Source organism: Triticum urartu, chromosome 4A (genome assembly GCF_056163025.1).
Source record: "Triticum urartu cultivar PI428250 chromosome 4A, HENAU_Tu73, whole genome shotgun sequence".
Lineage (NCBI taxonomy): Eukaryota > Viridiplantae > Streptophyta > Magnoliopsida > Poales > Poaceae > Triticum > Triticum urartu.
Window position 1 is genome coordinate 63,695,157 of NC_141876.1, and position 21,615 is coordinate 63,716,771.

The following is a 21,615-nucleotide window of genomic DNA, read 5'->3' on the forward strand; positions in this document are numbered from 1 at the left end:
CTACAACATCAGCTCCAGCAGCTACAGCTCCAGTGCCACCTCCAGCAGCCACTCCACCAGCTCCAGCTACATCAACGGAAGCTTTCGTCCTTGGAGTCATCTCTACACCACCTCCCGAAGATCAAGCCTGAGAGACGTTTAGCACTATGCATTTTTGAACTTTTTGGTAACTTCTTGCCAAAGGAGGAGAAAATGTATAGATCATAGGCTTTGAGAGAGAGTGTTGCTTTTTATCTCTCTTGTTTTTGGTTTGGTTGAATTTCTTGATTGTGTGCATGTGTGAGATACTTTATGTTCTTGTGAAATACTTGTTTGATCATGTGTTTGATCATATGTTACCCTTAATGCTTGTTGGATGATATTATCTCTTATATCCTTATATGATCATTCACTTGCTTGGTGATGAGTGTATGCTTTTAATTTCTATCATTTTGAGCGCACCACCAAGATGTATGTGACATGGAAGAGTAACCCATGATCCTAATCGATTGTGCATTTGCATTCAAAAGTAAATTTTAAATAATGCACAAATTTAGGGGGAGCTCTTGTTTATCACATACTTCTCAAAGCGACGATGTTTTTCAATCTTATTATCATTTGTCGAAGCTTTGATCTATATGTTGTCATCAATTACCAAAAAGGGGGAGATTGAAAGTGCAACTATCCCTGGGTGGTTTTGGTAATTCCTAACAACATATAGCTCATTGAGATAATGCTATTTCAAGATAAATATTTCAGGAAAGCTCAATGATTGGCATGACATGGATTAGAAAAGTGGACCCCTCAAAATGCCAAGGACAAAAGGATTGGATCAAGCGCAAAGCACAAGACTCTACATTTTTCATTTTAGTGATCCAAGATCACATTGAGTCCATAGGAAAATCCAATACTATCAAGAGAGGTTGAGGTGCTGCTTAATGAGGTTCTTGCTCAAAATGCTTAGTGATATGCTCCAAAGCCCTCAACTACTTTCTCATATCCACATATGTCCCAAACCAAAAGTTAAACTCGGCACCACCGAAATTTTCTATCCGGCGCCACCGAGTTCTCTTGACATAGCCATTGCTAGAAACCCTAGTATTTTCGGTCTCACCGAGATGGGATTGTAATCTCTCTGTTTCCCTTCGTAACATTTTGGTCGAACCGAGATGAGCGATTGGTCCCACCGAGATTGCAATGCAAACTCTCAGTTTCCCTTTTGTAACGTTTCGGTCCAACCGAGATGAGCGAATCGGTCCCACTGAGTTTGCCTAACCAACTCCCTGGTTAGTCCATGACCAAAATCGGTCTCACCGAGTTTGTGTAATCGGTCTCACCGAGATTAAGTTATGCCCTAACCCTAATGACATTGTTCCCACTGAGTTGACATGCCGGTCCCACCAAAAACTCTAATGGTCACATTATGAACCAAATCGGTCCGACCAAGTTTCATGATTCGGTCCCACCGAGTTTGGTAAATTGTGTATAACGGTTAGATTTTGTGTGGAGGCTATATATACCCCTCCACCCACTCTTCATTCATGGAGAGAGCCATCAGAACATGCCTACACTTCCAACATACATTTTCTGAGATAGAACCACCTACACTTGTGTTGAGGTCAAGATATTCCATTCCAACCACATAAATCTTGATCTCTAGCCTTCCCCAAGTTGCTTTCCACTCAAATCTTCTTTCTACCAAATCCAAATCCTATGAGAGAGTTGAGTGTTGGGGAGACTATCTTTTGAAACACAAGAGCAATGAGTTCATTATCAACACACCATTTGTTACCTCTTGGAGAGTGGTGTCTCCTAGATTGGCTAGGTGTCACTTGGGAGCCTCCGTCAAGATTGTGGAGTTGAACCAAGGAGTTTGTAAGGGCAAGGAGATCGCCTACTTCGTGAAGATCTACTCGAGTGAGGCAAGTCCTTCGTGGGCAACGACCATGGTGGGATAGACAAGGTTGCTTCTTCGTGGACCCTTCGTGGGTGGAGCCCTCCGTGGACTCGCGCAACTGTTACCCTTCGTGGGTTGAAGTCTCCATCAACATGGATGTATGATAGCACCACCTATCGGAACCACGGATAAAAATCTACGTGTCAACATTGCGTTTGCTCCCTCAAACTCATCCCTTTACCTTCATATGCAATTGTTTTACTTTTCGCTGCTATACTCTTAGAATTGCATGTGTAGGTTGATTGCTTGACTTGTGTAAAGTTGCTAAAATCTGCCAAGAACTAAAATTGGGAAAAGGCTAGATTTTTATTTGGTCAAGTAGTCTAATCACCCCTCCCCCTCTAGACATACTTTCGATCCTACAACCTAGTAAGGATGAAATTATTGGTCTTGCTTCTATTGTCGTGCCTCCTGCTGATCCTTTAGAACAATATTTGCTAGACCATGAAAATGATATGTTTATTAATGAAAGAAATGAAGTAGATGAGATATTCTTTAAATAGATGCCTGTCTTGAAACATAATTTGCCTATTGAGACTCTTGAAGATCCTCTACCACCCAAGAGTGATCCCGTGTTTGATCTTAAACAAGACCTAATACTCTAAAATATGCTTATCTTGATGAAAAGAAGATATATCCTGTTATTATTAATGATAACCTTCAGGTTATGAAGAAAAGAGATTATTGAAAACTCTGAGGAAGCATCATGCCGCTATTGGATACACTCTTGATGGTCTTAAGGGAATTATCCCCAGTCTATGTCAGCATAAAATTAATATGGAACCCTGATGCTAAACCAGTTGTCGATCACCAGCGACGGTTAAATCCAAAAATGAAAGAAGTGGTAAGAAATGAAATATTAAAGCTTCTGGAAGTAGGTATAATCTATCCTATTGCTGATAGTAGATGGGTAAATCTTGTTCATTGTGTCCCTAGGAAGGAAGTCATTACTATTGTTCCTACTGATAAGAATGAACTAATCCCACAAAGAGTTATCATAGGTTATAGAATGGTAATTTATTTTAGAAAATTAAACAAAGATAATCGGAAAGATCATTATCCTCTACCTTTCATTGATCAAATTCTAGAAAGACTATCAAAACATAGACACTTTTGCTTTCTAGATGGTTACTCAAGTTTTTCCGAAATACCCGCGTCACAAGAGGATCAAGAAAAAACTACTTTTACATGCCCTTTTGGTAATTTTGCTTATAGATGTATGCTTTTTGGTTTATGCAATGCACCTGCTACCTTTCAAAGATGTATGGCTGTTATATTCTCTGACTTTTGTGAAAAGATTGTTGAGGTTTCAATGGATGATTTTTTTCTTGATTGCTTAAGCAACATTGATCGAGTTTTACATAGATGTGAAGAAACTAATCTTGTCTTGAATTGGGAGAAGTGTCACTTTATGGTAAATGAAGGTATTGATTTAGGCCATAAGATCTTCGAAAGAGGTATTGAATTTCATAAAGCTAAAGTTGACGCAATTGTAAAAATGTCGTGTCCTAAAGATATCAAAGGTATAAGAAGTTTCCTTGGTCATGCTGGTTTCTATAGGAGATTTATTAAAGACTTCTCTAAAATTTCTAGGCCTCTTACTTATCTCTTGCAAAAAGATGTTCCATTTGTTTTTCATGATGATTGTGTAGAAGCCTTTGAAATACTTATGAAAGCCTTAATTTCTGCGCCTATTGTTCAACCACCTGATTGGAACCTACCCTTTGAAATTATATGTGATGCCAGTGATTATGTTGTTGGTGTTGTTCTAGGACAGAGAGTTGATAAGAAATTAAATATTATCCATTATGCTAGTAAAAATCTAAACAATGCTCAAAGACATTATGCTACTAATGAAAAAGAGTTTTTAGCAGTTGTGGTTGCTTGTGATAAATTCAGATCTTACATTGTTGATTCCAAAGTAGTTGTTCACACTGATCATGTTGTTATTAAGTATATTATGGAAAAGAAAGATGCTAAGCCTAGACTCATTAGGTGGGTTCTATTGCTACAAGAATTAGATTTACATATTATTGATAGAAAAGGAGTTGAGAACTCTGTAGCTGACAACTTGTCTAGGTTAGAAAATATTCTTGATGACCCACTACCTATTGATGATAGTTTTCCCGATGAACAATTAGCTGTCATAAATACTTCTCGTAGTACTCCATGGTATGCAGACTATGCTAATTATACTGTTGCTAAATTTATACCACCTAGTTTCACATACCAACAAAAGAAAAGGTTTTTCTATGATTTAAGACATTACTTCTGGGATGACCTACACCTTTATAAAGGAGTAGATGGTGTTATTAGACGTTGTGTACCTGAGCATGAATATGAACAAATCTTACGCAAGTGTCACTCTGAGGCTTACGGAGGACACCATGCTGGAGATAGAACTGCACACAAGGTATTACAATCTGGTTTTCATTGGTCTGCTCTTTTCAAAGATGCTCGTAAGTTTGTCTTGTCTTGTGATGGGTGTCAAAGAATTGGTAATATAAGTAGACGTCAGGAAATGCCTATGAATTATTCACTTGTCATAGAACCATTTGATGTTTGGGGATTTGATTATATGTGACCTTTTCATTCCTCTAATGGGTATACTCATATTTTAGTTGTTGTAACATTGCCACATCTGGACCGTTGAACCACAAAAATGAGCGACTAAAAATGATTTGATGTTTCATCAACATTAAGCTAGTAACATATCGTGTTGTTTATGTTCGCACTATCAGCTATGCATGTTAGATGCAAGCAACACTATACCTATTAAAAAGGGATAATTGTATTTATACCCTTAGTTGTGTCCCCCTCAACAGGATTGCCCCTAGTTTTTGAAAACATGTGGTCTTGCCCAACCCCCTTTGTCATCTTGTGCTTTTGCCCTTTGACCGTTTGACCGTCACTTTGAAAACTTCATAACTAATTCATACTAAATCAGAAAAATGCAAATAAGATACCGAAATGTTCCAAAAAACATCACTTATATGTCAATGTCACTAGTATTCATGATAAAAGTGTTGGTAAGTGCCCATCCAAGTTTTAGCTCTTATCATACCACCATGAACAGTAAAATCTAAAAAAATCAAAAAATTTAAGAAAAATTTGGTGGCAAAGAATTGCAAATGTTTTAAGTGCTTGCCAAGTTTCACGAGGGAATGACATTCGTGGAAATCGTGGCAAAATAATATCTATTTTCGAGTGCTGGTTGTTTTTTTGTCACGACTTCCACGAATGTCATTTCTGATGAAACTTGGCAAGCACTTAAAACATTTGTCATTCTTTGCCACTGATTTTTTTTGAATTGTTTATTTTTTTAGATTTTCCTGTTCATGATGGTATGGTAGAGCTAAAACTTGGATGGGCACTTACCAACACTTTTGTCATGAATACTAATTCATCTCAAAAATATCTTATTAATTATTAAGGGTATAAATACAATTATCTCATTAAAAAAATCTTACTAATTCATCTCAAAAATATCTTATTAATTATTAAGCAGAATATAGAATGGAGGCAACCACAACTGAACCACTACAAGATATGAAAATAACACCTACAACTAAGTCGACTTCTTCCGCATCTTCTGCAACAATGCTTTTAAAAATGTATAAACTTCCTCACATCACCGTCATCACATCCGCCCCGAGACGGCCTGGACAACGACGTTTACCCTAGTTGCTGAAAACAATTAATGAAGATCAATACACAACAAGTAGACAACGCCTCTAACAAGGTAAATACACAAGTTAGTCATTGTTGAGCCCAACCAATAAATGTCCGGACAAGAGAATTCACCCCGGAATGAAGTGTCGTAACAGTCAGTATCTTGAATACGAACCATCAGGTAGTTGCCTCTACCAGTACTCCATGCCAAGAGAAAAAGGCACTAGCAGACTGGTAAGACGTCTTCCCACCTTGTAGCACTGCACAACCATTAGAAGGCGCCCATGTCTCGTCATGGATCTGGCTACTGGAAGCCCACACTACCATGAGTCACCCTGCAGTATCCATAATACCGCTAGATCCATTGCCCTAGTTTTAGATGATATCGGGGAACCGTCATTGCACCCACTGATCAAAATCGATCGCTGCCCCTGGCACTATGAACTTCCGCATGTGATGGTCGTTGCCCTTGTAGCGGATGAAAATCCCTCGTAGCGCTGGACATGACCACCACCATTGTGCCTGCAAGTACGCCGACACGCCTGTGGATACGCCATTGCGCCATGCATCTCCTTGAATATGTATATTCTGCGAGAGAAACATGAATATTTTTGGTTTTGACAAGAACAAATAACATGCAAATTGCCTTAATGGTCTTGAAAGTTATACCCTGTTTGTCCACAAATAGATGACGTATAAATTAAGTCAAAAAATTATGTTTTCTATTTTCTGTGAAAATATCATATCTATTATAAAGATTCACCGGAAGTACAAAGCACCCCAAACATAAGAAAAATTACATCAAGGTTCATGGACAATCGAACAGCCATTGCCGCCGCCAGAACGAGGCACCGACGCGCCACTATCGCCACTCCCATACCGAGCTGGTTTGACCTTATCGATGACAACTAGGAAGTCTTAGTGCACGTGCCCCTAAGGACCAGCGTTCAGGGGCCGTAGTCGTCGCCATTGAATCCTTGATCGATCTGAAGAACCTGACATCAAATCTCGTCGTTGCATACGCACGACGAGAAACCCTAACCTTGCCGCTCTGAGGAGTTGGCAGGAATCTACGCTGGAGCTCCGTCTAATCCGTTGCAGTGAATGAACTTGAGGAGGATCGGAGCCCGGAAGACTGACTCGAAGAAGAAGCGCCGCCATCCTTCTGAGCGCGACCCTTGCGGGAACCAAAACTTTACCTATCTTAGGTCCTGTTTGTTTGAGTTTTTGCTTCTGCTTTTGCAGCTTTTTCATTTTGACAAAAAAATTCACAAAAGCTCCTAAATATGGGATTTTTGCTTCGGCTTTCGGCTTGCGAATTAACATTGATATATGATGGGATAAGCAAGCCCAAACAAAAAGCACCTATTATGAGCTTATTTGGCTCTTTTTTTTGGCAAAGTGAAAAGGCTGCAAAAACATAAGCAAAAGGCCAAATAAAATAGGACCTAAGTCGAGGCACCAGGAATACTCTCCCCGGCACCGGCCGCCGGAGCGGCAGGTGGAGGGGAGGCGAATCCACAAACTCACCGGCGGAGATCAAAAGGAAGAAGGCTTTCCCTAGTAGCCTTGCAAGAGGGGAAAGAAAAAGTTATTCTAAAATTGACCAAGAATATATATAAAATATGAAGATAAACCATATTAAATCAATATAAATATATCCATCATTAGATATATTTTCATAATGTATTTTTCCAATATTATAGTTGTTGACATTTTCTTCTATATATTTCATGAAACATATAAATAGTTATTTTTAACTGAGTTTATACGCCACCTATTTTGGGACGGACGGAGTAACAAGTTTTGTGTAACATAGGCCATGTTATACTTAAACATGAATGATCATGTTTTTAGTGATGACATTCATGTTAGTATAAAATTGATTGTGTATTTGCATTCAAACGCAATTTTTAAATAATGCACAAATTTAAAAGGGGCTCTTGCTTATCATAGTTGTACTAACTTTGTACTAAAACTAGTACAAAGTCGAGTCACTTATTTTGGGACGGAGGGAGTAATCTTTACCTATAACCTAACCAACAAATTATTGGAGATGCTAGCATTAAGCGGCGTAAACAAACCCAACAGAGGGAGTAAATGAAAATGATCAATGCATTCCGTACGTCTTAGGTTCGGGAAATCATAAGTGTGTTCTAAAGTAGAACTAGTGTCAATTAGTTAATCGATTGATTTATGGTTGGAAATGTTGGATTCGACGCATGGATGCAGTACGCTGATTGTTGCTGCTTGATGGCCAAATCTGATCTAACTTTCGTATACAGTTCTGTGCATGGCCTGATGGCCAGGCTGGTTTTTGCCGGTTTGATAATTAAACGGGAAACGTACGGCCCATTCCTATGTGGACCTAGCAGAATTTATTAGTGACAACGACGTATGTACGACTTAAGAGTTTGCAAACACTGCACTAATACAAACACGATATTTCAAGCTTTTAAATTTTTTACCACACCATTTCTGTTTTTTATTTGAATGTGTATGAAATCACGTGTACAAATTCCGACTCCCTCTTTGCACCCTAAAACTAACGCCAGGCCGCACCCTTACTTTTGCTTCACGTGTAGAGCTCTCGAGAAAATTCAATCTTTCCTGTCACCGGCGACGAGGGAAGGCTTCCCTCCTCGCAAGCTAGCGGACGATGTGTCTCTTATTTGATCGGAATAAACCTAGTCATAATAGTCTTTCCTTAAAAAAAACTTTGATGATTGGCCTCTACCGTAATATAACTACAAAATCCACCCAAATAAGTTAAAATAGTCGCACTTGAATAAACAAGGAAAAATGCATGCATGGTACCCATCTCATAGAACAATGCAATAAAAAATATAATATTATTTTAGTGGATAGTCATATGTGTTGTTTTTTATCTTTCATACAATGTTCTCCATTGTGTCAATTCCTTTTGGGAATTTGGATTAGTTGACATCATGTGGTGTTTGGGTTAAACAACGAAGGCGTTGTCCTCCGTGGCGGGCAAAATGGCTGGAAAGGGTGTCTTGTCTAAAGTGGCCGACGAGAGCATCCAAGTTGGAGTAGATGTCCATCACCAGCTATGACCCGGAGGTGATAGACTTCGGCTGGTGTTTTTGAACTTCACGAAGGCACCCACATGTTTTATCCCTTTGATTGCACATAGTTCATCACTACAAGGGTTGGACGTGCTTTGATGTGGTATTAGTGTTGCTGGAATTTCATGAAAAAAATTGTTTGGCGTTTAGGGAGATGATGAAATGTGTTTTCTTTCTTTTTATAATATGGAGTTTTTGTGGGCTTTTTGGCGTTGTGATTCTGTGTAATTTGTTAATCAACTTATTCTTATGTTTAAATTCTCTCTAAAAAACCATTATGACAGATTTTTTTTTGCGCTTGTTGCATGTATTATACTGATGCTACAGTCTCACATGTTGGCATTTTTTTCAAGGTGATGAGGATGCGTGGGACTAATGTGTTCTTATAGGCCACATGCTGCCAATTGATTTGAAAAATTGTTAACTCGGTTAAAATTGTGAACCAAATCCAAAATTGAACACTGCAATTGAATGGAAGAGTTTCAAAATTAGGGAGAATAGTGAATTACAAGATTGCATCAACATTTCTTAAATTTAAGTTAAACCATCTTAAATTCATTTTTTTAGATTACAGAGAATCATGCTATAGGGTTCACTAGACACTCGTGACTTGCAATAGTATCATGATTGCTAACAATTATCATCAATAAAACTGTTTTTCTTTTGTTTAAGGGAAAAGCTATCGTGCAACCGACCGATCACGCGCGCCGCGTCCGCCGGCTCCGCGTCCGTCGGATCGTCTCTTTCATCGGACGGACGAGAGAGTCCCCGCTCCCATGGCACGCGCGTTCGTTTTCTGAAACCGACCGATTCGTCCCGACCATTTTCTGAAACAGAGCCGTTGTTTCAGGAAAACGCCTTTGCAGCTGAAGCCGCAGCGTGTGCTCGCTGGATTGGGAGAGACGACGAGGTCTGGATCTGAGAGGGCGACGGCGCGGCCGAGGCTAACCTACCGCCGTGATGATGACTTCGTCTTCGGGAGCGGCGGCGGCCGCCGACAACCCAAGCAGGTACGGATCTCCCTTCGGTGATTTCTCCCCACGCGCTCGCCCTGCTCCGCCGCGACTACCTTCCCCACGTGCTCGCTACCTTCCCCACGTGCTCGCCCTGCTCCGCCGCCTCCCGTCCCCGCCCTCCCCGCGGCTCCTCCTCCTCCTACTCCTCTCCGTCCTCCGCCTCCGTCGCCCGCCCCGCCTCTTCCTGTCCACCTTCAACACAGTCTTCGTCGCCGGCCCCAGCCCCCTATCGCTCCACCTGCAGCTGCTCCTCCGCCTCCTCTTCGCCCTCTCCTCCACCGCCGCCTACTTCCTGTCCGCGCTCAACCTCCTCCGGCTCATCTCCTCCCGCCTCCCCCTGCCGGCGTCGCTCATCCTCGCCGTGTTTCTGCAACTGGACCGTTGTAGAGTTTCTGAATTTTTGCCACACATAACATTGCTGAACTTACTTATCTCTTTCACAGGGAAAATTCTATGTAGGCCATAGCAGTTGATTTCGCCCTGTAATCCCTTCATGTGCTATGTGAATTTTTTGTGGTAGTGGATTGCGTGTAGCATCATAGATTACTTGTGCCAGCACATATGATTGTTCATTTCCTGTCCATGCTTCATGTAACCGAATCAAACCTTGGGCTGTGTGGAGTGAACTCTACAGTTTTGTTCACTTCTTCTCCATGTTCTATTTAACTGAAACCTTAGTATTTGGCATCGGGGAGTGAATGTTATAGTTTTGGTTTCAGAAACATCTAGTAGGATGCTGTAACTCTGTTTTCTCCTATTTTCGGATCATGTTTGCTTCTTACTCAAACAATCATTACTGTCTGTCTGTGTGTCGTTAGCTATCCTGGACCGTGTGGGAGGCCGGGCGCTGTTTTGATTTGTATCATGCCTTATGCTAGGGAGCTATGTTGTTAGATTTATGTTTCAGATTTGACAGAACCACAATTTTTCCGCAACATCTATGGAAAATGCTGACAGTTTGTGAGAGCTTGCTGGTGTTGCATTTTTTGGAGTTCATTATAGTTCAAATGAATATGGTGATACTTGTGAGAGGTTGCTGGTGTTTCCTATCCATTTTTGCTTTTATAGCTAAAATGGATGAACATGCCTATTTGTAGTTGGTTTTCCTGGAGCTTATTGTTTTATTTCCTAGAGCTAAAATGGATAGGTCATTTCTTTTTCTTATTCTTTGTAGTTGTGTTTCCTGTAGCTTCATACCATCAAAGCTTGACTTATTTTTGGTTTTTTTTTGCAGCATGGCCATCTACCAAACCCGATGGTCAGCAAAGCGGCTGCGCGAGATAAGTAATTCCATCCAAGGGAAGAAGAGAGATGTACTAAGCAAGTCTAGCTTTGGGGATTTGTTGCACATATCTCCTGTGCCTCTTCCGCCAGAAGGGCTTCTGGATTTCTTAGTTATGAGTATCGACCCCAAGGAGCGTCTACTCAAGTATGTTTTTTTTTGAGCATCTTCGTTTAACCATGTGTTCTTTCTGTTATCAGTCTATTGATAGCATTTTTCTCTTTTTTTGCAACATCTAGTAATTTCTTTTTTATGTTCTCTATGTAGGATAAATGATCACAAGGAAATACACTTCACAAAGGACATGGTTAAGAAGATTTTCAATGTCCCTTCTGGTAGCAGGCCGCTAGGATTCGGCAAGAGGGGCAAATCAGATTTCCGAAATGTGTATTTGGATGGTGATAGGGCTCCAATAGCCACCACAGCAGCTGTTCTATCAAAAGCGGATGATGACGATGAGGATACCATTAGTAGGTCATGGGTTTTACTCTGCTTATCATTGGTCCTAGCTCCCGGGACAGGAAACATGGTGCGTCTTGAGTATCTTCACACCTTGCGAGACATGAGTGTTGTCCATGAGTTAGAATGGGATGAGCATATTCTGTCCGATGTGATGAAGGAAGTTAAAAAGTACCAGGATAAGAGGTCTGAAGGTAAAGTGAAATTCCTGATTGGTGGCTGTCTACCAATGCTTCCGGTACAGACCATCATTCCCATAACAATTCCATATTCTTTTCCGGGACAGCAAACTTTTGCAGGCGCTCATGTTTCTTTTTTCTTTTTCTTTTGTGTGTTTGCAGGTAATTTACATGGACCACCTAGACATTCCAAGAGGATGCATAGTTAATCATACCATCGACTACTCACTGCCGCGAGCTTGTTTTGTTCATGAAATGGACTCCACCGCTGTTGTTGCAGTCGACACACTAGATGATGGATTTGGGAAGCGCCCTGTAAGTATCTTCTTTTTTTCAATTTTTGGACACATGACCTTTTGTTTTCTTTGCAAATTTCTAAATCCTTGTTTCACTTTTTTCAAATGCAGTTCAGCTCCAGCACACCGTATGCAACACCCAAGTTTATGTCATATGTAGATCAACTTGCCCAAAGATCAATACAAGGCAGTGTCACAGAGGATCTGCCCGAAACAAATACCCAAGGTGGAGATGTTGCTTCCGCAACACCCGTTATGGATGTGCCAGAGAGCTTGCACACTATCGGTGTACTAGTGTAGGGGTACCCTAGTATCCCGAACTTGTGCACGGGCAGTCGCAGCATCCCGCGGCAAGGCTTGCCGGGTGACCGCCAAGGTCCTCCGTGGTTCCTTTGGAGCCATTCAAGAACAAAGTATCCAAGCCAAGAAGACAAGACCCCGGCAAGAGGAGCTTGCCGGGAAGGCTAACAAAAGCATCCCAAGACCCCGGCAAGAGGAGCTTGCCGGGAAGGCCAACCAAGGCACCTCAAGGAACTTGCCGCGGCGCACCACGCGTCCCGGCAAGGCCCGGTGAGCGACAAGCTCCCAGGCGCGACAAGACAACAACCGCGGCAAGGCGCTTGCCACGGCAAGACACCACTGTGCCCGCGCTCCAGCACATCCATCAACGTGTTGCTCTGGGGCCCTTCCAGGCGTACGTGGCGGGAGGCTGTGCAGCCAGCGGCGTGCGGTGGCAAGCGGCGCTGACAAGATCGCCATCGTGGCGAACGGTGGCGCCCCTGGCGGTCTCTTTTTGCACTGTTTAGACGACACAGACGGGCATTTATTGCCCTTGTCCCCTGCCGTCAGGGTTAGGTATGATACACTGTAGCAGGTAGCTGTACCTACCGTAGCACCTTTCCATTTTTACCCTTTGCCTCCGTTGCCACCTGTCGGTGACCCCTTGAGCATATAAAAGGAGGCCCGTGTGCAACGTAGAGGGGGGTTCAAAAAACACTCACGCTCGGTCTCGTTAGCTGCTGAAGTGTACTGTAGCACTTCGCGCGCCCGAGCAAGAAATCAATACAAACCACAAAGAGGAGTAGGGTTTTACGCACCCGTGCGGCCCGAACCTGGGTAAATCGCTCGCGTGCATCGCCTCAATTTGCTCTTTGCGCAATCTCCACCCTCGCCGAACCGAAAGGGACCCGGTCCGCCGGTCCCATAGGTGCCCGTGGATCAGTACCCCGGCATCTTTGGCGCGCCAGGTAGGGGGCGTCGAAGTTGTGTGAACCAGATCCGGCGTTCTCGCGAGCTAGATCTTCATCATCTTCATCAACATGCCACCGAAGAAGAAGGTTTCGGAGGCAGCTGCTCCGTCCGCGCCGAACCCACCATCGCCGGAGCAAATGGTTGGTGGGGCAGACGCCGGCGGAAGAACGGGCATCGACGAGGGAGCTCACGGTGCTGCCAGGTCCAAGGACAAGGCTGCGCTGCCCATCGGCGGCGTAGCCGGCTCCCACAACGACCGGGCGCACTTCAAGACCTCGGCGTCCGTACATGCACCACGCCCATCCCAGGAGGCGCGGGACCGGCAGCGTCATGGTACTCACGGTACCATGCGCTTGCTGGACCAAGATCGAGCTGGTGGATCTCGAAGTGCTCAAGGCCACCATGCACGCCAACCCGCTGGCGCGAGCGAGGCACGGTCGCCTGGACGGGATACTGCTCCTTCTAACGTGGTTAGAAGTCCGAGCATATCCCGCTCCTCGCACCGTTCGCCACCACCACCCGCCACTGCAGCAGAAGCTTTGGCGCGAGCTCAACTGCTCCTAGATTACCCTCCAACGGCGGACAAGATCGACGACTGGAGGGCCACCATCCAGAGTCTCATCGGCTTCGCCAACGGCGACACTCAACAGCGGCCGAGCACGTCGCAGCCGCAGCCAGTCAGCCAGGCACGAGCCGGTGGCGACAAGACCGGTGGGGGTGCAACCTCTGTGCACTCTCCGCCCCGAAGGCCAAGATCGCCGACTCGCCGGATCCACCTCGACAGCGACTCCACCGCGTCGTCAGATCCGCGAGCTCGTCGCGATCAGCGCCAAGTTCTTCAAGAACGGCAGTAAGAGGACGCTCGTACTTGCATCGAGCGTCGAAGAGAAGCGCGACATCAATCAGACCAGCGCGCTGGGCCCTCTGTCGACATGCATGCGCCAGGGGAACCAGGCGACTTGCCGTACGCGGTAGGTTGCCCTGTGTTCACTCATGAGCTGCGGCAAGTCCAGTGGCCCAGTACGAAGAATTTCAAACCAGATGTGCCAGAGAAGTACGACGGCAAGTCGCATCCGTCGGAGTTCCTCAGCATCTACACCATCGCGGTGCAGGCTGCTGGGGGGCGGGACGACAAGATCCTTGCCAACTACTTCCCGTTGGTTCTCAAGCCCAACGTCAGGTCCTGGCTCATGCACTTGCCGGACAACTCCATATCCTCCTGGGCAGACCTATGCCATCAGTTTGTCGGCGCCTTTACAGGCGGCCACAAACCTCATGGCCAAGAGGGTGACCTTCATCTGCTCGTCCAGAAGGAAGGAGAGCCCCTGCGCAAGTACATTCAGAGGTTCAGCCGTGTACAGTACAACATTCCAGACGTCCACCCCACCGCGGTCATCAGCGCGTTTCATCAGAACGTGCGTAACCGCAGGATGCGGGAGGAGATGGAGATGTGCAGGATCAGAGACGTCAGTGAGCTATATGCCCTGTCCGACAAGTGTGCACGCGCTGAGGAAGGGAGGAGACTCCCCGGAGAGAATGCAGGAGCGGGAGGATCTGACAGCGAAGATGCTGCCCCGGCAAAGAAGAACCGGCGGCGGAACAGGAAGAAGAAAGGCAAAGAGGTGCTAGTCGTTGAGCAGTCCGACAACGAAGGTGGCGCCAAGCAGGCCAAGGTTGGTAGCTCCGGCAAGGAGATTGCCGCGTGCGCCAACTGCCAGGCTGTGGCGGTCGCCGACAAGCAGGACGGCTCCGGCAAGCAGTATTGCAAGATTCACCGCACCAAGGGCCATGACCTCCAAAGCTGCAAAAAGGTCGAGCAGTTTGTCCAGCAGCAAAAGGCTGAGTACGAGCGACGCGACAAGCAGAGGGCCCAAGGAGGTGCTGCAGAATCCGGCAAGAAGCGCGCCGGCCGGGGAGGACGCCGCGGCAAGGCCAAGCAGCGGCAAGGAGATAGACCTCCCCGCGGCCGCGACAACGATGAAGACGACGACGACGACGAAGACATGGATGATGTTGAGACCAGTGAGCAGGAGTTTCAGAAAGCCACAGATGTTCTGTGTGTTGACGGCGGTGCTTCTCTGCATACTTCACACCGCCAACTCAAGCAGTGGGTGCGGGAAGTCAATGCAGCGGAACCACCTGTCGAATCACGCAAGCTTCTGAAATGGTCCAGCATGCCTACCATCTTTGATATTGAGGACCACCCTGATCGCACAACTGCGGTCGGGTGTTTGCCGATGTTGGTTTCACCAACTATCCGCAACCTCAAGGTCACCAAGATGCTAGTTGACGGCGGGGCCGGCTTGAACCTGATCTCCTCCGCTGTACTCCAGAAACTTCAGATCCCTGACAGCGAGCTCGAAGAGACCGGCACATTCCAAGGAATCAATCCGGGAAGGAGCAAGCCGAAAGGGAAAGTCACGCTGCCGGTAACATTTGGCAGCGAGCTGAACTTCAGGACTGAGAGGGTCACATTTGACGTTGCCGATATTCCATTGCCTTACAATGGGATACTTGGCCGTCCAGCACTCGCCAAGTTCATGGCGGCCTCTCACTATGCATACAATATGCTGAAGATGCCAGACCCGATAAGCGTCATCTCTGTCCCCGGCGACAAGAAGGATGCTCTTATCTGTGTCGACAAGATCTACCGGGAAGCAGCAGCCGCAGCAGATCACAAGTCACTTGCCGCTAAGCTCCCGGGGGGAAGAAGACCAAGTCCGGCAAGAGTTTTGATGCCCACTCCGGCAAGCGCACCTCTTCGGAGTGCTGCGCTACCGTCGAGGACGCACCATCGAGCTCCACCGGCAAGTGTAAGAAGACGATGGCAGCTCCGCCAGAGACGAAAAAGGTGTCCGCCAAGGAGGACGGCACTGGTGGTACCTTCACCATCAGTGCCACTCTCGACCCTAAATAGGAAAGCGCGCTCGTTGCTTTTCTGCGGGCGAATGTCGACGTGTTTGCGTGGCAACCGTCTGACATCCCCGGTGTTCCCAGGAAAGTGATTGAGCACCACCTTGCCGTTTGTCCTCATGCGCAGCCCGTCAAGCAGAAGGTCAGGAACCAGGCAGTGGAGCGCCAAGAATTCATTGCAGAAGAAATCAAGAAACTGGAAGCAGCAGGCCTTGTCAGAGGAGTGCTCCATCCTACGTGGCTGGCCAATCCTGTAGTCGTGCGCAAGGCAAACGGGAAATGGAGACTTTGTATCGATTTTACTGATGTTAACAAAGCTTGTCCCAAAGACCCATTTCCTTTGCAGCGCATTGACCAGATTGTTGACTCCACAGCCGGATGTGATTTGCTTTCATTTCTTGACGCATACTCAGGATATCATCAGATCTTCATGGCAGAAGAGGATGAGGAGAAGACCGCATTTATTACTCCATGTGGCACGTACTGTTTCGTACGAATGCCTTTCAGATTAAAAAATGCTGGTTCAACATTTGCAAGAGTGGTCCATGTTGCTCTTGAGCCGCAAATACACAGAAATGTGGAAGCCTACATGGATGATATAGTGGTCAAGAGCAAGGACAGAGCAACTTTGATCCAAGATTTAGACGAGACCTTTGCAAATCTGCGCAAGATCAGCCTCAAGCTCAATCCAGAGAAGTGTGTGTTTGGAGTCCCCTCTGGCAAGCTTCTCGGGTTCTTCGTGTCTCAGCGGGGAATTGAAGCCAATCCCGACAAGATCAAGGCCATTGAGCAGATTGAAGCACCAAAGCGCGTCAAGGATGTACAAAGACTTGCCAGTTGCGTGGCTGCTCTCAGCAGGTTTATCTCTAGGTCTGCTGAGCGCGCCTTGCCATTTTTCAAATTATTGAAAAAGGCAGGTCCAATGAGATGGACTCCGGAAGCGGAGGCTGCGCTGCAAGACTTGAAGAGATACCTGTCCTCCCCTCCAATACTTGTCGCACCTAAGCCACAAGAGAAGTTGCTGCTGTATATAGCGGCAACCAATCAAGTGGTTAGTGCTGCGTTAGTAGCAGAGAGGGAGGCAGATGACGAGCCCGCAATCACGGCAAGCACATCCAGCGACAAGCAGGTGGCTTCCCCGGCAAGCTCTGGTCCCGGCAAAGATGAATCTGCGCAGATGCACGAGGAGATACAGAAGAAAATGGTGCAGCGCCCAGTTTACTTTGTTAGTTCCCTTCTGCAGGGGGCTAGGTCAAGGTACTCTGGCGTGCAGAAGTTGCTTTTCGGCCTTCTCATGGCCTCGAGAAAGCTGCGCCATTACTTCCAAGCACATGAGATCACAGTTGTCACTCGCTTTCCGCTGAAGAGGATACTGCAAAATCCAGAAGCGACAGGCAGGATTGTTGAGTGGGCACTGGAACTGTCAAGCTTTGGCCTCAAGTTTGAGAGCACTTCAACTATCCAGAGCAGAGCATTGGCAGAATTTATAGCAGAATGGACGCCAACACCAGATGAAGAAATTCCAGAAACGAGCATCCCCGACAAGGAAGCAAGCAAAGAGTGGCTGATGTACTTTGATGGTGCCTTTTCGCTGCAAGGCGCCGGCGCTGGCGTGATGCTTGTCGCACCCACCGGAGAGCACCTCAAGTACGTAGTCCAGATGCACTTTCCCAAGGAGCAAGCAACAAACAATACTGCAGAGTATGAAGGCTTGCTTGCCGGTCTCCGGATCGCGGCAGACCTTGGGATCAAGAAGCTCATTGTCAGGGGTGACTCACAGCTTGTCGTCCGCCAAGTGAACAAGAATTATCAGAGTCCGTTGATGGAAGCTTACGTCGACGAAGTGAGAAAGCTAGAAGAGCACTTTGACGGCCTACAAATGGAACATGTTCCAAGATCTCAGAACGCCATTGCAGATGGCCTGTCAAAGTGCGCCGCACTTAAGTTATCTGTGGAACCAGGGATCTTTGTGCTCAAGCTGACTCAACCGTCCGTGACGCCATCAACTGGACAGAGCAAGAAGAGGAAGTTGGTTTCTGGTGACTATTTGCCGGCAGAGCTTCCCGAAGCTGCCGCCAAGAAGGTCCCCAAGATCAACGCCAAGAGCGCTGAGGAGCAATCTGCTCCAGCAAGCCCTAGGGTTTGTTCCGTTGAAGCAGAAGCTCCCGACAAGTTTTGCTCCGGCAAGCTTGCCGGGGAACGTCACGCTCCGGCAGAGCCGCAAGTTCTCGCCGTAGAAGCGGATGTTCCCGCAGTAGTCCCCAAGATCAACGCCAAGAGCGCTGAGGAGCAGTCTGCTCCGGCAAACCCCAGTGTTTGTTCCGTTGAAGCAGAAGCTCCCGACAAGTTTTGCTTCGGCAAGCTTGCCGGGGAACGTCAAGCTCCGGCAGACCCGCAGGTTCTTGCCGTAGAAGCGGGCGTTCCCGCAGCCGCAGATTTGCCTTTAGTCCTTGTTGTCGAGCCACAAGCTCCAGCATGGGCGCAGCAGATTGTCCATTTCCTTCAGACAGGAGAACTTCCCGAAGAGCAAGAAGAAGCGGAAAGAGTAGCCCGGCAGTCAAGTATGTACCAGTTTGTCGACAAGACACTGTACAGAAGAAGACTCAATGGTGTGAAATTGAAGTGTATTCACCGGGAAGACGGACAAAAGCTGTTGGCAGAGATACATGGAGGCATATGTGGTCACCACATTGGCGCAAGAGCACTTGTCGGCAAAGCATTCCGGCAAGGTTTCTTCTGGCCAACGGCCCTCCAGGATGCAACTGCACAAGTAACCAAGTGTGAAGCGTGTCAGTTCCATTCCAAGCAGATACACCAACCAGCTCAAGCTCTCCAGACGATCCCTTATTCTGGCCATTTTCGGTCTGGGGGCTCGACATCCTCGGCCCCTTTCCCCGAGCTGTCGGGGGCTTTGAGTACTTATACGTTGCAATCGACAAGTTCACAAAGTGGCCGGAAGTGGAACCAGTGAGGAAGGTGACAGCACAGTCAGCAGTCAAGTTCTTCAGGTCGATTGTTTGCCGCTTCGGGATCCCTAACAGGATAATCACCGACAACGGTACACAATTTACGAGCCGCACCTTCATGCAGTACGTCCAAGATCTTGGCGCCAAGGTCTGCTTCTCTTCTGTTGCTCACCCGAGAAGCAACGGTCAAGCGGAGAGGGCAAATGCTGAAGTGCTGCGCGGGCTCAAGACCAGAACTTTCGACAGGCTGCACAACTGCGGAAGAAACTGGATCGAGGAGCTGCCGGTGGTTCTTTGGTCGATCAGAACGACGCCAAATCGAGCCACTGGACAGACACCTTTCGCTCTAGTCTATGGAGCAGAGGCAATTATCCCCACGGAACTCGTATACGGGTCACCTCGAGTGCTCGCTTATGATGAGCTCGAGCAAGAGCAGCTGCGACAAGATGACGCGCTGCTCCTTGAGGAAGACCTTCTTCAGGCTGCTGTGCGAGCTGCTCGCTACCAGCAAGCTTTGCGCCGCTACCATAGCCGCAAAGTTAATGCCAGAAGTCTCGAGGAAGGCGACCTTGTTCTTCGGCGAGTTCAGTCCGCCAAGAATTCCAACAGTTGACGCCGAAGTGGGAAGGCCCTTACCGGGTGAAACGAGTCACTAGGCCTGGCGCTGTCCGCCTTGAGACCGAAGATGGCATTCCGGTGAGCAACTCCTGGAACATTGAGCATCTTCGTAAGTTTTACCCGTAAGGCGCGGTTGTCGGAACCTGTTCCGGCAACCACCTTTTGTACAAGTCTTGCCGTTGTTGCATGTAATCCTTTGTACAAAGCCGGGCGCAGACCCCGTGCATAAGTAAAGCTCATGTGCTCTGCACATTTTGTCGATTTTATGCTTTTTAGTTTTTGGCATATACGATCTGACATTTTGTGCAGCACCTACTCCACGGTAAGCAATAACGAGCCATAAAGGCCCATATCTGTATTGTCTCTTCTTTCTTTTGAAAGCAAGGTTCCCCTCGCCCACAAGTTTGCCGGGGGGGAAAGGAGAAGACGATGGAATGGACCAGGCGTCGTTCAAGAAAGCCCCGCCTTGCCGGGAAGCAAACAACAGAAAAGCTAAGTTGCCAAAGTTTGAGCAATCAAATTTTTTAAATTTTAAGTTATCTCCCTTGAACGACCGCACTTTGTATGGAAAACCTGTGCGCGGAGGAACCAACTCGTAGCTAGTTGCGCCTTTACTTTGTTTCGAATCCGCTCAGCAACTTAAGTGAGCCGCTAGCGCCCTTACTTTGTTTCGAGTTCGCTCAGCAACTTAAGTGAGCTGCAACTAGTTGCGACAAGGTTTCTTGTCGGTAGCGGCACCGCCAGCAGGCTGCTGACGTCCCGCACTCAGCGCTCGCGGCTCTGATGCCTGCACCGGCAAGTTCCCTAAAAGCGTAGGGCAAAAACATACAAAGGAAGGGATCAAGTAAAGGGAATAACATTGCAATCATTCCATAGAACAAAGCTATATTACAAAGATAACTTGTCGCAGCTCTAACAGTTTGTTTTCATAACGTAATAAACAGCGACAAGGAAAGAAGAAATGGGCGGCCTAATCTACGCGATCACCTTCGACCCTCTTGATCCCGCTCACCTTGTCCACAATGGGTGCGACAAGGGCCTTGAGCTCCTCCAGATCAGCTTCCGGCGGCAAGGTCCTGAGGATGTTGGTGAGGCGGAGGCCCGAATTGTGGAAGGCCACCTTCATCAACACTTTCTAAAGAGCTCCCACGCAGATCTTGCGCGACTCGTCGGCCAGCTACTTGGGGATCCTTTCCCGGAGCCGCTGAAGGGCCGTCGCCACGCCCTTGAAGAACAGGACGAGCTTGGTGCTGGGTTGGAGGTTGTCGTCGGAGGGATACCCGAGATCTTCCATCCCTAGCTGCGCCAGCTCCTTGTCGATGTCTGTGGCGGTATTCACAAGACTCTCCGTCCAGTGCGTCACAGTCTCCCTGAAGACGTTCTGGGCGGCGGCAGCACTCTCCAGCAGTGCCTTGTCGGCCTTGATTTCCTCCTTCAAGGCCGCCTCCCGCTTCTTGGCGCTGTCCAGAGTCTTGGTCAAAGTGGTTAGCTTCAACTCAAGATCCATGTTGAAGACCTTGGCGGCGCTGAGCTCTTTGCCCTTCTCGGCAAGATCGGCTTCTAGCCGCGCCACCTTCGTCTCCAACTCCTTCTTGGCGGCCTCGGCGGCGGCGGCAGCGTCCTCTGCTCGCTTGAGGGCTCCACCAAGTTTCTCCTCGCGCGCGGCAAGCTCCTCCTCATGGGCGTCGAGATTGACCTTCCGCTGCGCCAGCTCGCCCTCCTCCGCAGCTAGCTTCACAGCGGCAAGTCGCTGCCGCTCTTCGACTTCGGCCTTCTCGAGGAGGAAGGCTTTCTGCGCTTCAGCGAGCTGCTCCCGCTCCTCCGCCAGATTTCGGAGGGCTTCCCGATGGAAACCCCCGAGCTCCTCCGCGCGCTTTTCAATGTCTGCTCCCGCCTTCGCGACAAGCGCCTCACGGGATTCCAGCTTGGCTTGCCGCG